Below are 13,551 nucleotides of genomic sequence, written 5' to 3' on the forward strand. Positions count from 1 at the left end.
ATGTTCTACCTGTTATATAGAGCTGTGGTTTTTCAAAGTGTGAGGCGGGCATCCCCTGGGGGGCGCCACAGAACTTCAGGGGAGGCGCGGAACTGTAAACCAGAAAAAAAAAGCTGATTTGCTTGCTAACTTCTGCTGTGCATGGAGCAAAATGGATAGACTTACAGTTACTATAGAGACTATGCTTTAGAGTCAGCTATTCAAGTAAGGATTTTCCTGCATTGGTCCCGATGATGCTCAAGTCACAGTGTCTAATTTGCAACTAGAAAAGCACTCGGAGAGCACAGACCTCCGCCATTATCCCTATCTCCCAATAGTAAAGAATCCTGTAAAATATTCCTGGATCCAGACGGTGATCCGGATCACTCCCAAAATCTAATCAGTTCTTCCTTATGCCATTTCTGACATTTCCTAATAATTTCATCAAAATCCGTCCATAACTTTTTGAGTTATGTTACTAACAAACTAACAAACAAACAAACCCTCCCGATCACATAGCCTCCTTGGTGGAGGTAATAAAGATGTACAAGCTAATGGCAGCATAAGGATGTGTAAACCTGTGGGGTCATCTTAAGACTGAGCAAAAAGTCTAATGACCAAAACCAGGGGAATTTTTAACAACAAGTGAAAGGACTTTGGTCACTGATCAAAAGCAAGGATGGTCTGCTATTATGCAATCCTGCATCAACTGTACAGATGAAAAGTATAGTTTCCACTAAATAAGAGGGAAAGGCAGATGTTTAAGGACATTTGCAGACCAGAATATCAAAAATATATGAATGTTGAAATGTTTAAAGATTAGACAGAAATGTTTGAAAATCTGGCTGTTTAATTTTTTTTCCAATCTTTGTTTTTATGTGGGTGGGGGTCCACTGAATGAGTAATTTCTTCTTGGGAGAGGCTCACTCTCTGCAACTTTGAAAACCCCCGATATACCTGCCGAAAGTAGGTTTCTACATCACATGAAGCCCCGCTTTCTCAGAAAAGATTTTCCAAAGCAGATGTCTGTTTGAGCTTATTAAAAGTTGTAAAATGCAGATTTTTATCAGTTTGGTACAAATACCAGAAATAACACCAGTACTGATGTTTTTAATATTACTTCAGACAGATACCTCAGTGTTCAGCTGAAAAAAAAGAGTGAAAGTGTTCACTTCTTTAATAAATGATATTTTAGATTCACAGCTCAAGTCTAATGTGAAGATAATGTTTTTCATGAAACAGTCAGATGTCTGAGTTTTAGTGTCTGATAAGTTGTTTAAGTTCTATTGTGAATAAAATGTGGATTTATGAGATTTGCAAATCATTGCATTGTTTTTATCTACATTTTAAACAGTGCCCAAACTTTTTGGGAGTTTGGGAAGTTTTATCCTGTCTACCGTTCTGTCTTTCCTCAACAAACTTCCCACTATAAATTTCCCCTTCATTCCCTGCCCTGTGCATTGCCTCTCCACTCTCTCCTCTCCTCTCCTCTCTCTAGCCCTGCCCTGTAGCAGCAGGGAGGAGATGCCTTCACCAGGGGAGGTTTATTTTAAGGATTCCCCCTGCTCCTTTTGTCCTCTCTCTCATCTCCTCTCCTCTCCGTCTCTCCTTAGGACGGTTTCATAGCCCACCCCGTCGACTGGGCCTCCCTCTCCCCTGCCAGGCCTTTTAGCCAGCGGGTTAAACATTGATTTGTGAATGGAGGGAAGCACAGTGGCCCCTGCCTGGAGTGTAGTGGTCCCCTACTGTTTCTGTGTGTACACACACACACCCTGACTATACACCACCAAGAGCAGCGGATGACATGAAAGCCGCTGGGCTAAAAGGCCTTAATTCGACCACTGAGGGTAGTTGATAGTGTTTCAGTTTCTTTTTTGTGGTGCCACTTAGCTTTTGATAGTTTATTTGAATATTTTAATAGCAAAGTTGGAGAAATTTCACATCCAGCCGCATTTTTCTCTCTTTTTTAAGCCAAAATAAGTTGCAAAAGTGAAAGAATCTTAAATTTGAAGAGATTTGACTTTGAAAAGTTTAACCGATATTGCCTTTTTTTTCTTTACAGAAACAGTGTTTTTTTTAAGAAATTGGGCATTACTTTTAAAGCTGTCACTAAATTTTTGCAACAAATAAGAACACTTTCAGCTCAAAAGAAGACATTTTGTTGCATATTTCTCTATAATCCAACAATAAAATGCTCAGTGAGGTCAAAAGGCAACAAACTTGAGGAAATCGCTGCTCTTTTCTCTCTGCAGAGCAGTCAGTGAGTACTAGAACTGAAGGATGTCAAGGTGAGAGTGAAAGTGGACCCTCTTGACTCCTTCTGGGTTTCCCGCCTCTGGAGGAGTCAGGGCGTGAAAACGCGAAAGAAAAGAGGGAGTGAGAGGTAGAGGAGATGGAGGGGTTCGCTTTTCACCACTAAGAAGGGAAAAAGAGCAATGAATGAGTGACTGGCTAAATGAATGAATGAGAGAGAGAAGGAGAGAAGGAGGCGGGCTCGGGCTGAGAGGAGGGGGGGCTCCGGCCCTGTGGATCAGCAGAGGTTAACTCGGCTTCTTCACAAGGATGAAAAGGGGAAAAAACGGATTGAGCTTTAAAGAGGAGGACCCCCTGCGCCCGGGGCGGGATCAGACAGGATGATTTATTAGAGAGAGAGAGGCTGAGATGCAGAGAGGGAAAGTGGAGGAGAGAGAGAGAGGAGGCGTTTGTAAGCATCAAAAAGCTGCAGCGCAGACGCAGCATTCAAAAGTGCTGATATGCATGACATGGGGATGGGTTTGAGAGAAACAGACACATGCTTTAACCTCATTTTGCACTCTTATTTGGATAGTCTGCAAACCCCAGTTTTACATGAACATTAAATCATGCAAGCTCTATCATTTCAGTAGTTTCTGCACGCCTTATAGAATTTATGATCGCATAAAAATAGAACATACTAAAACATGCACTGGATTTGGTTGAGCACAGTGGAGGACTTCTGAGGTTAGAGTAGCAGGAGCGAAAATGAGTGCTGAACGTTGCAATGCATTTATAGTGAAATAGTAAGAAACCGTGGTTAAGATGAAATGTGTTTATGTGATTAGATCCACTACAGCACTGTAAAATAACAGATGGAGGACATTGTGGCAAAATTTGTCCATTTATAGGGTACAAAAAAGAGGGCATTTTGGCATAATGTATCTATTTATAGGCCACAGAAGAGAGCATTTTGTCATAATTTGCCCATCTATAGGGCACTCATCTCTGATGGAATCCTGTTTATCGTATTTGGATATACATGTTCTGTAAGAGCTACGAATGCAAGGAGAACATGATTAGAACGGCACAAGGGAGAGCTTTCAGGTAGAAAGAAAAAAATTAAGTGCTTACGACTTACGGTTTAAACGTTACCAAGTGATTTATAAAGGGGTGTGCCTGCGGCACAGATCCGTGCCACGTGAGCTCTAAGGGTTAACAAACTATTTATGGAAAACATATTATGGGACTGGAACTGTTGTCCTGATCTTTGGAAAGTTTGGGCAGGACTTATCTGATAAATACTGCAGTCCCCCACTTCACTCTAACAGCACCACGCCATTCGCTCAGTTTTATTAAATTAGATGTTCATGCTATCAGTTAATCCAGAAAAATCAAGTTTCACTACATCAAACTTCATCTAGAAGAAATGTTACAAGCTAAGCTAAAGCAACACAGCCAAAGAAATTTGCTACATTAAAGCATATTTTATTAGACTGTTGTTAGTATCATATCTGATTTTTGGTATATACATCTTTTTTTATTTATTTACTAAATTATATGCATTATTTTACTACTTTTTGGTGTTGATTTAATAGAAAACCTATTTTCTGCAAATCATGTAAATGTGGTTTACAAAACCATGATGAAATGTTTGATGACAGCCTAAACAGTGTTTTCTAAAGTGTCTCTATAACAGCTGGTCAACAAGATGCTTAGAAAAAAATATATATAAGAGAAAAAGTTTTCTTGATACCTTCAGATGCAAAATTACATTTATACGATGTTGAGGTAGTTACATCATGCAAATACTTAAAATATCTGACAAAGCTGCTTAAAGAAAGCATACTGTTTAGATCCAGGATGTAGAATTATTTGTCTAAACAAGGGTACATTAAGTCACATTTAACTTAAAACACCAGAACACAACGGGAGTGTGATGGAGAGATGAGTATATCAGAGGAAGAATGGACAATAAAATGGAGGTATCAGTGGAAATGTACCAACTCACTAGAAACAAAAACTTGAAGAACTACAAGACATTTTTAAATGTAAAGGGGAATATGCTGCAATCAAACAAAAGACATCCTTAATTATCATAGCTGCATTTTTAACCTAAAAGCCACTTATAATAATGCATTTTCTTGAGTGTGCTGTTAATACACCGCTTTCCATATTATTATGCAAATGACATTTTTCTCTTATTTTCCTAAATATATATGCAAATGACAGTCAGAATATTTTCCAAGTCATCAGCTGTTAGAGCATAATTCAAATGTTTTTGAACAAACTTCATAATGATAACCATTGTTTTTTTTTTAAATAAAAACCTCAAAATACACTGTTCCACATTATTAAGCAGGCCACAGGTTTCAAACAATATGGGAAAGAAAAAGGATCTCTCTGCTGCCAAAAAGCGTCAAATAGTGTAATGCCTTGGACAAGGAATGAAAACATTAGATATTTAATGAAAAATTAATTGTGATCAACGTACTGTGAAGAAATGTGTGGCTGATTCAGAGCACAGACGGGTTTGTGCAGATAAAGGCATAATGAGGAAGGTTTCTGACAGACAAATACATCAGATTAAGAGAGCAGATGCTAAAATGCCATTACAAAGCAGCAAACGGGTATTTGAAGCTGCTGGTGCCTCTGGAGTACCACCAACCTGCAGTCGTGTATAAACCTACTATTCAGCCACCCCTAACCAGTGCTCACAAGCAGAAACGGTTGCAGTGGGCCAAGAAATACATGAAGACTCATTTTCAAACAGTCTTGTTGGCTGGTGTGTGCCGTGCAACCCTGGATGGTCCAGATGGAGGAGTAGTGGATGGTTGGTGGATGGCCACCATGTCTCAATAAGGCTGGGACGTCAGCGAGGACGTGGCAGAGTCCTGTTTTAGGCTGGATTTGTGAGGAGCGAGCTGGTAGGCCTCTTTTGGGTCCCTGAAGGTGTGAAAATGACCTTGGCAAACTATATATTTTTTCTGACTAACCACTTTCTTCCATGGTACAAAAAGAAGAGCAGTTCCTTCTGTAGCAACATTTTCTTCATGCATGACAATGCACCATCTCATGCTGCAAAGAATACCTCTGTGTCATTGGCTGCTATGGGCATAAAAGAAGAGAAACTCATGGTGTGGCCCCCATCCTCCCCTGACCTCAACCCTACTGAGAACCTTTGGAGCATCCTCAACCTAAAGATCTATGAGGGTGGGAGGCAGTTCACATCAAAACAGCAGCTCTGGGAGGATATTCTGACATCCTGCAAAGAAATTCTGGCAGAAACTCTTCAAAAACTCACAAGTTCAATGGATGTAAGAATAGTGAAGGTGATATCAGAGAAGGGCTCCTATGTTAACATGGAACTTGGCCTGTTAAGATGTTTTGATTGAAATAGCTTTGATTTCAGTAAATATGACCTCCTGATGCTGCAAATTCAGTGAATGACCATTTTCAGTTCTTTACAATCTATAAAATGTTTTAAAACTCTGTTGTGCTTAATGATGTAGAACAGTGCATTTTGAGGTTTTTATTTAAAAAAAAAAAGTTATCATTATGAAGTTTGTTTAAAAACATTTGAATTATGCTCTAACGGCTGATGACTTGAAAACTATTCTGTCATTTGCATAAATATTTAGAAAAATAAGAGAAAAATGTCATTTGCATAATAATGTGGAAAGCGGTGTATATCTTAATGCTTCAAATCTAATCTTATTTGTAATGAAACAGGTGATCACATGGGCTAAAGTATTAGTTTTATGTGCTTCACACTATGATGTTGCTAGTCTGAAAAAGAAATTTTGCTCTTTTGCACAGCTTCTTCACAGTCAGCCTGTTGTTTCCGTGAACACTGCAACCCTCCACCCCAGCCACCTCGATTCAGTTCATCGGCATCTAGACCAGCTTCTCAGAAGTCTACTCCTTATGTGATCCTGCATCCCTCATCAACACCACCACCAGTGGCTAGACTCCATAGGGTCATCCTACTCCTGTTGTTTGTCTCACTACCCCTTTAAGTACATGAAGTTATCACGATGAAGTCTAAATGCCAAAGACATTTCACATTTCTCTGTCATTAAAATTTGTAAAATAAATGACTGTTAAACTCGTATTAAGTCTTTCCTGATTAAAATGATGGTTTGTCTTTCTTTAACACTGGTAAGGCCAGAATTCAAAACCTATTAGAAAGACTGGGAAAAATGGTTTTACTATGTAACTCCTCGTAGGCCTGATTTCAGTTTGGTGATGGATAACTGTGTTGGAAAAACAAGATCACTCATCTCCAGAGGTGTCAAAAGTATTCACATTCATTACTTAAGTAGAAGTATAGATACTAGGGTTTAAAAAGACTTTTGTAGAAGTTGAATTATCAACTCAAGCTTTTTACTCAAGTAAAAGTGTGTAAGTTCTGGTTTCAAAACTACTTATAGTATAAAAGTAAAAGTAATGTAAGGGGGAAAAATGCCATTAAGGATAACAGCTTAGGCTGCACCACAGGGGCCTATAGTGCACTACCCCACCTCCCCAAAAACATTTTTCTAAAGGCCATAATGGCTATAATGTTACATTAAAATGTTATTGTTGAAAAATTTGGGATGCACCTGTTTCAGCCACATTCATGCCCATTGAAAATGAACGCATTTTAGTACAATGCAAATACATTCAAGAACCATATATGTGTACTACCAACCTCCTCACTGGTGCTTGGTTGGGACATTTCGTGCGAGTTCTCTTTAGTCTCTGCCATGGAAATCTTCGTACTAGGTTACATACGTCTGCTATTTCCTTGCTGGAGTGTGACGTGATTTGTGTCGTGTGCAGGTGCGATGGTTCGCAAACAAACCAATGGGGTGTAGGAATGGTATTATGTTTATACTTGTCATCCAACCACAGTCAAATTCACTCTATCTGGATGACGCGATTTATCTGGATAGTTTTTTGGGTTCTTTATTTGTGCTTTTTTGAACGATGACAAGCCAGAATGAAAACAAGCTGAAATGAAATAGGAGTAACGAGGCTATTTTTAAAATGTAAGGAGTAGAAAGTACAGATAATTGCTTGAAAATATAAGGAGTAGAAGTAAAAAGTAGGCTGAAAAATAATTACTCCAGTAAAGTATAGATACCCAAAGTTTCTACTTAAGTAAGGTAACTAAGTATTTGTACTTAGTTACTTGACACCTCTGCTCATCTCATCTTATCTAAAACGTGCTTTATTGGCATGGACAAATGCATCATGTTGTTGCCAATGCAATAAAGAAAAACAATTAAACTGTTACAACAACAAGCCATTTTAAAATAATGATTGTATTACAGATATTAGGATATCCCTATCTGTTCAAGGTCTTTTTTCTGTTTTGTTTCTAGCTGGGTTTTTTTTTCTATTTTATATAAATACCTCTGTCCGGCATATTTGAGACTTGTGGCAGATATTTATTTTGTATGTTGCTTGTGTCAAATCTTCGTATTTACAAAATCCCCACTTAAACGCTGTAATTTCCAATTAATACTGAAAGGTCATAGTCAGCATCTTTTTGACACCTTTCATTGCTTTAAACTTGGTTTTCTCTGCTGACAGATGTAGACAGGGACCAAAAGCACTGATTTATGGAAAAAAATTAAAACTGTGAAAAATTTAGATGAGGTTCTGACCTGACACCAGCAGTATACAGGTGAACAAGGCAGTTTGTCATGTTGTCAATAAAAAGACGTTTAGTTAAAAAAAAATTGATGGAGGTGATGTCTCAGTTTGTTCATCCCCCTGAAATTGTCATTGAAAGCAGCCCTTGATCAGCACCACAGAGCAGCTCCTAAAACCTCCTCAGTCTGGTTTTTTAAACTAATATTATTAGAATTGGTCTAAATATGCAGCTCACTCTTTGAGAAACAGTAAACACTGCCAAGATGCAGCTGAAAAAATGTATCAGTTTAAGCAGTAAGTGCAGTCTTGCCTGGTAGAAGTGATCAGATTTTCTCGGCCTTTTGTGCAATTCGTAAAAATAACATTTTAAATTGAAATAAGGGCACTTTTAAGAAAAGTCAGAGGCTAGCGGCGTTGTAAGTTTTAATTCAGCAAAGGTGGTATATGGAATATAAAACGACTGCCATGGTCTTTCTATATGATAACGCTTCCTCTGTCACCCACACAGTCGTCCATCACATGAGCTTCACATGAACAACTCGTTTTCAGCCAACTTGCCACACAGGCCTGCGTCTTTCCACTACTTTGCCCCTTTTCTGCAGCAGAATGGCCGCACATGGCGCTGAAGGCACCGCTTTATGCCCGCGTGCCTGGTCGCAGCGTTGCACTAGTTTGCTCACACAAGAGAGGGGGGCACAAGACAAACAGTGAACGTCATGCAGTGCGGTCAGAGAGTAAACAGTGTCGGGATTGTAATCTCTTTTTTTGGGGAGAAAATAGGGCTGTTGTGTCTTTAAGAGGGGCTGCTGGTTCCTCATCGCAGCTGCTGGCGCGTGAGTGTGTACGTGCATGTATGTGTGTATGTGCGTGACATAGAGGACAGCGGAGATTCATTACTTAAGCAGTACAATGGACATTTATCACCCCGTGGTGTTATTCAAATTCAGTACCAAGCCAGGACCTTCTCCACTCCTCTCTCCGCCTCGCGCGCCGCGGACGCAGCGTTTATTGTTGGGAGGAAAAAGCCAGGAGGGCACAGAGAGAGACACATACACAGGCAGGCATCCGAGGCAGTCAGTCAGCACGAGAGAGCCGAGAAGGAAGGATGGAGGGAAGGGAGGCTGCTCTCCTCCTGCTCCCCTGCCTCTTTTTCGTCACCATCCGACGCTGCTGCCAGGCTACGGGGGGGACATGGAGCGGAGAGATCCGTAGGAACTGCAAGGACGCACCACCGGGAACTAAAGGGGGTTTCCTTTTTAAAAAGAAAGAAAATCGGCTTTAAAACACAAGAGGAAAGAACATAAGCGCTCAAATAGGAGGGGATTTTTCCTTTCTTCTTCTTTTTTTTTAGATTTAACACCCGTGGAAAGCCATTGTGCATCCTGAGGCTCCACAGTCTTTCCCGAAATCGATGACAGTAAACAGGTGCAGAAATGGCGAAAACGTTTTTTTCCTACACGTTCGCGGACTTTGACATCAAAAGAGCCGTCCGAGTCACTTTTTTGGTCTTTTTCTTTTTTCAAAGTGAAACTCCTCGGTGAAATCAAAGGAGATGACATTTGACTTAAAAGATGCATTTCAGCCATCTTAAGGCCCCAGAGATGTGGACTGACTTTGGTGGGTTAACTTTACAACTAGACATGGAGAGGTAACGGAACTGTTAAAAGACAGAAAGTGTGCAAGGAATAGTCTATGCAGCTTTTAAACAGAAGAAGAATAAGTCACAAAGTTACTATGGCTGCATTTTTCAACCTAAAAACTGCTAATAATGATGCGTCTCCTTCCAATCAGATCAAATGGGAGTGTGCTGATGCTTATGAAACATCTTAAGGTTTATTTTCTGCTGCAACAGCTTAGTGTTGAAAATGCATTAGAGAAAGCTGATTATTTTAAAGTGAAAGGCGAATGCTGAGAGTTAAATATATCAGCAGCAGCTCCCTTTCTGTCGTAAAAGGAGAAACTGGTTCTGTCAAAGGGCATGCATGCAGCCGTAGCAGGTGCAGCCCTGGGCCTGCAGCTACAATAACTGCTCGTGCACACTTATGTAAATATTCAAATTGCCTTATTTTAATCTTTGGCACAGGGATACACAGAGTCTTTAGCGTCTGATTGTCCAAACGCAATTCTTGAGTCAACTCAAATTCAACCCCAAGAATTGTGTATGGACATCTGTTGCTGCAGACTCACATTCATCACTGCTGCTGTCTTTGGCCAAACGCCACATGCAGAATGTAAGGCCTCCACAGCACAAAGACGCCTCTATAGAGAGGCCCTTTAGTGTCCTTTTTGTTTTCTAACTGTGTCATTTCAGGTAAGATGCAAAGCAATGACTCCAATAAAGTGGAGGAAACCGCATTCTGCCTCATGTTACATGTTTTTTTTCAGGGTGTGCGTTTTGCTTGGCCCGATTGGTATTTACACTTTGTCGAACATCTAATCAGGACTGTTTGTTTTAAATGGCAAATATCGACGAGGAACATCGATGTATCGACTGTGTTTGGCAAATAGTAGAAAGCAGGGAGTTGAGTGGTCAGAGTGAGGCCTGAGTGGAGAGGAGCTTAAAAAAGCAGAATTATCCCACATATAAATTCATGAACGACAGTATTAAATAGGCTACAAAAGAAGACGGCTGCTTGTATAATAAATGAGAAAAGTTCTCTTCTAAAGCTGCTTTTACTTGTATTGATAGTTTCCTTTAAAATCGCCTTACTTCTTAAAAGTTTAAGAGCATAAGTAAAGCTTAATTAGGGCAAAATGAGAGTGGATTCTCAGAAGACATTTACCACACATGCACTGCTTTAAAATTTAATTTAAAGCGCATTTATTTCCTTTAAATTGTTGCAAAAGAAAAATCAACACATCACTAAGGCCTAATGTTTGATGGTGCCAAGGCTGTGCAGCCAAGCAGCGTCACTGATACATCACGTGGGACGCTCTCTGGCCCATTAAAAATCTATTTATATTTTAATCCTTTTAAATTGTTTTTTTTTTTTAAATGCTGAAACAAAAGTTTAAACTTTGATTCATAAATGGGGAAATTATAGAACAATTACGGCAATATTTATTAGTGAAAAAGGAAAAAAAAAACATTTTAACGAGTGGAGCAAACTTATTTGAAATATACCTCACATTTATTCCTTATAAATTATATTTTATCATTTAAATATGTTTTTAAATTGTTCCCAATTACTACTTTGTAACAGAGTCATTTTTGACGAATTAAGATTACACACACATTCAGCCAACACAGCGTGTGTTTTTGTTGAACATTAACTTTTTTATAGTAACGTGTTTGGAGGATGCTTTTCTTTTAAAAGGAGTCCTTCTTACAGAATTTAGACTGAGCAATATAAATGGCCCAGTACTATTTCAAAATGCGTGTTCTGCACGGTTGCATATTTCTTTTATTTTTACTTTCAAAACTGCACACTAGGATAGTATTTCTAATTTTGTGAAGTGTCAACAACAAACAGGCTAAAACACTGAAAAATACATGAGCCTTAACAGGGTTAAAAATGTATTCAATATGAAGTTATTTTGACTTCCGGCTTAGCTTTAATTTGTAAAATTTGCTGCATTTGTTTCAGCGTTGCACTCACAACTAAGCTAATTTAGCTTAATCTGACATTTAGCAATAAACTAAAACAGGAAGGTGCCACTTTAATTTGTTTTCAGCCTCAGACTATATCAAAACGTACTTTAATCTCAAAATAAATGGTTAAAATTGGTGTAGATAATCCTAATAAGGGGTAAACATGGCACTTCTCAATGCAGGGGTGTCAGCTAACTCTGTTTCCTATAATAACAAGAATGACACAAAAACCTGTTAGATAAATCATGTAATAATGTAAAATAATACTCTTGTAGTTCATTTTTATTGCTTCATTTTTACTTTATGGCTGTTTAGCAGGCTGGAGACTACATACTCATTGAATGCCTTCAGATGTAACTCGGACTGCTCAGGTTATAAAACATGTATGTGTTATGATGGTCTCACCACCAGCACCGTCACCAACCCTCCTGCTGAGCAGCCAGACAGGCAAGTGAGCAGGCTGAGAACTGAACCCAGGAAATAGTCCAGACCCTGCAGGACTCATGGAAAACCTCCAGTATCCCATAATAACTGTGCAAAATGACCCAAGTGAATATCAACGGAAGCTGAGAGGGAATAAAGCGTAGGATTTGCGCAGGTGTTAGTGGTAACAAGGGTAAAATAGAGTGTACCAGAAATGGCTGTGATACTTACCTTGAAATTAAAGCAGTTTTAAAACTCATAAACAGTGTGTAGACTTTAAAATATGTGATGTATTTTGTAATATGTTGCAAATTTAAGGTTAAAAGGCCTCAAGTCTGGCTAGCTTTAACAGTACTGCACTTTCTCCTCTGTAACCCCCTACTAGCTTCATTAGCATTTCCTTTCTAGCCGCCATTATCGGCCGGTTTCCCGTTGCAAATCGGACTCCACCACCGAGAAAAGATTTTAGGTCGCCCCGGGCGCTTAGAGGAGGGCAACCCGGAGGCTAGACCTCGACCTCCCGCAGTGCTCCTGTAGTTCACACCCCACCCACCACCACCACCGTCACCGCACACAACCACACACCAGCCCCCTCTTATGAATATTCCAGCTGAGAGGGGCTACAGGACGGCAAAATCTCCCTGAAGTCTCGTCTAATCAGCCTAAAACTGCAGTGTGATCACAGAGAGGGCCTTAAATCGATCAGATATAAGCTATCAGCAGGAATTATCGAAGCGTGATGTTAAAATCCTAATTGAGAAAAGCGTCTGGCTTAAGGCCTTTGTGTGCGGTAGAAGAAGGTATGGACACTCGCAGCCTCTACTGGACCCTAGGGTGGCTTTATAAAATAAACAAAACACGGTAATTCTCAAAAAAGAAGAAGAAAAAAAAGAAAACCGCATAAAGCAAAGGCACTTAAACTTATACCAAAGTATGGTACTACCAGACGACAGATAACAGAAATCACTGACAATTGCTATGATTTTGATTAAATTTGAAATTTTATTTGTAAATTAAACAATAAAAGCCTGGATATATATATATTGTTTAATTAAATCAATCAATTACAAAATCGTAATTTTCCTATTTTTGAAGACAAAAGAAGAAACTTTCAAAAAACACTGAATGGCTTGTCAGAAAATTTGCAGTGTGGATAAGGTACTCAAAAATGAGAGTGGCACTCTGATGTGGTAAATATCCTTTATTAGACAGAGATATCAAAATAAAGGACAAATAAATGCATAGTAAAAATGATAAAACTTTTTCACATCAGAGTTCAAGTTTGGCTTTATTTGCAATAATCTGGCAAGTGATTTATTCATTTTTAAAATTGCATTCTTGTCCTCTTATTCTGAAGAGCACCTGATCATGGATACATTTTTTTATTTAGATATTTTTCTTCTCTGTGCAGCACTCACCTGCTTCTATTTACAGAAAATGTGACCCCCCCCCCACCAATTCTGGGGATTAAAAGCTTGCAAGGATATATAAATATCTGAATGAGGCTACTTGAAGTTGTGTAAGCCTGGAATGGTTGGAGCCAGTGGCATGTTAGAAAAGGAGTACGAAATCGAAATTGTCCTTTAAAAAGTCTTTTTATTACTATTTATGCTCTTGAACTGCTTCGGATCAGTTTCTTGTTTCCAGTTGGACACGAATCACATCTGCCCTTTTATAGATTA

The sequence above is a fragment of the Cheilinus undulatus genome, linkage group 17, assembly GCF_018320785.1.
Source record: "Cheilinus undulatus linkage group 17, ASM1832078v1, whole genome shotgun sequence".
In the NCBI taxonomy this organism is placed as follows: domain Eukaryota; kingdom Metazoa; phylum Chordata; class Actinopteri; order Labriformes; family Labridae; genus Cheilinus; species Cheilinus undulatus.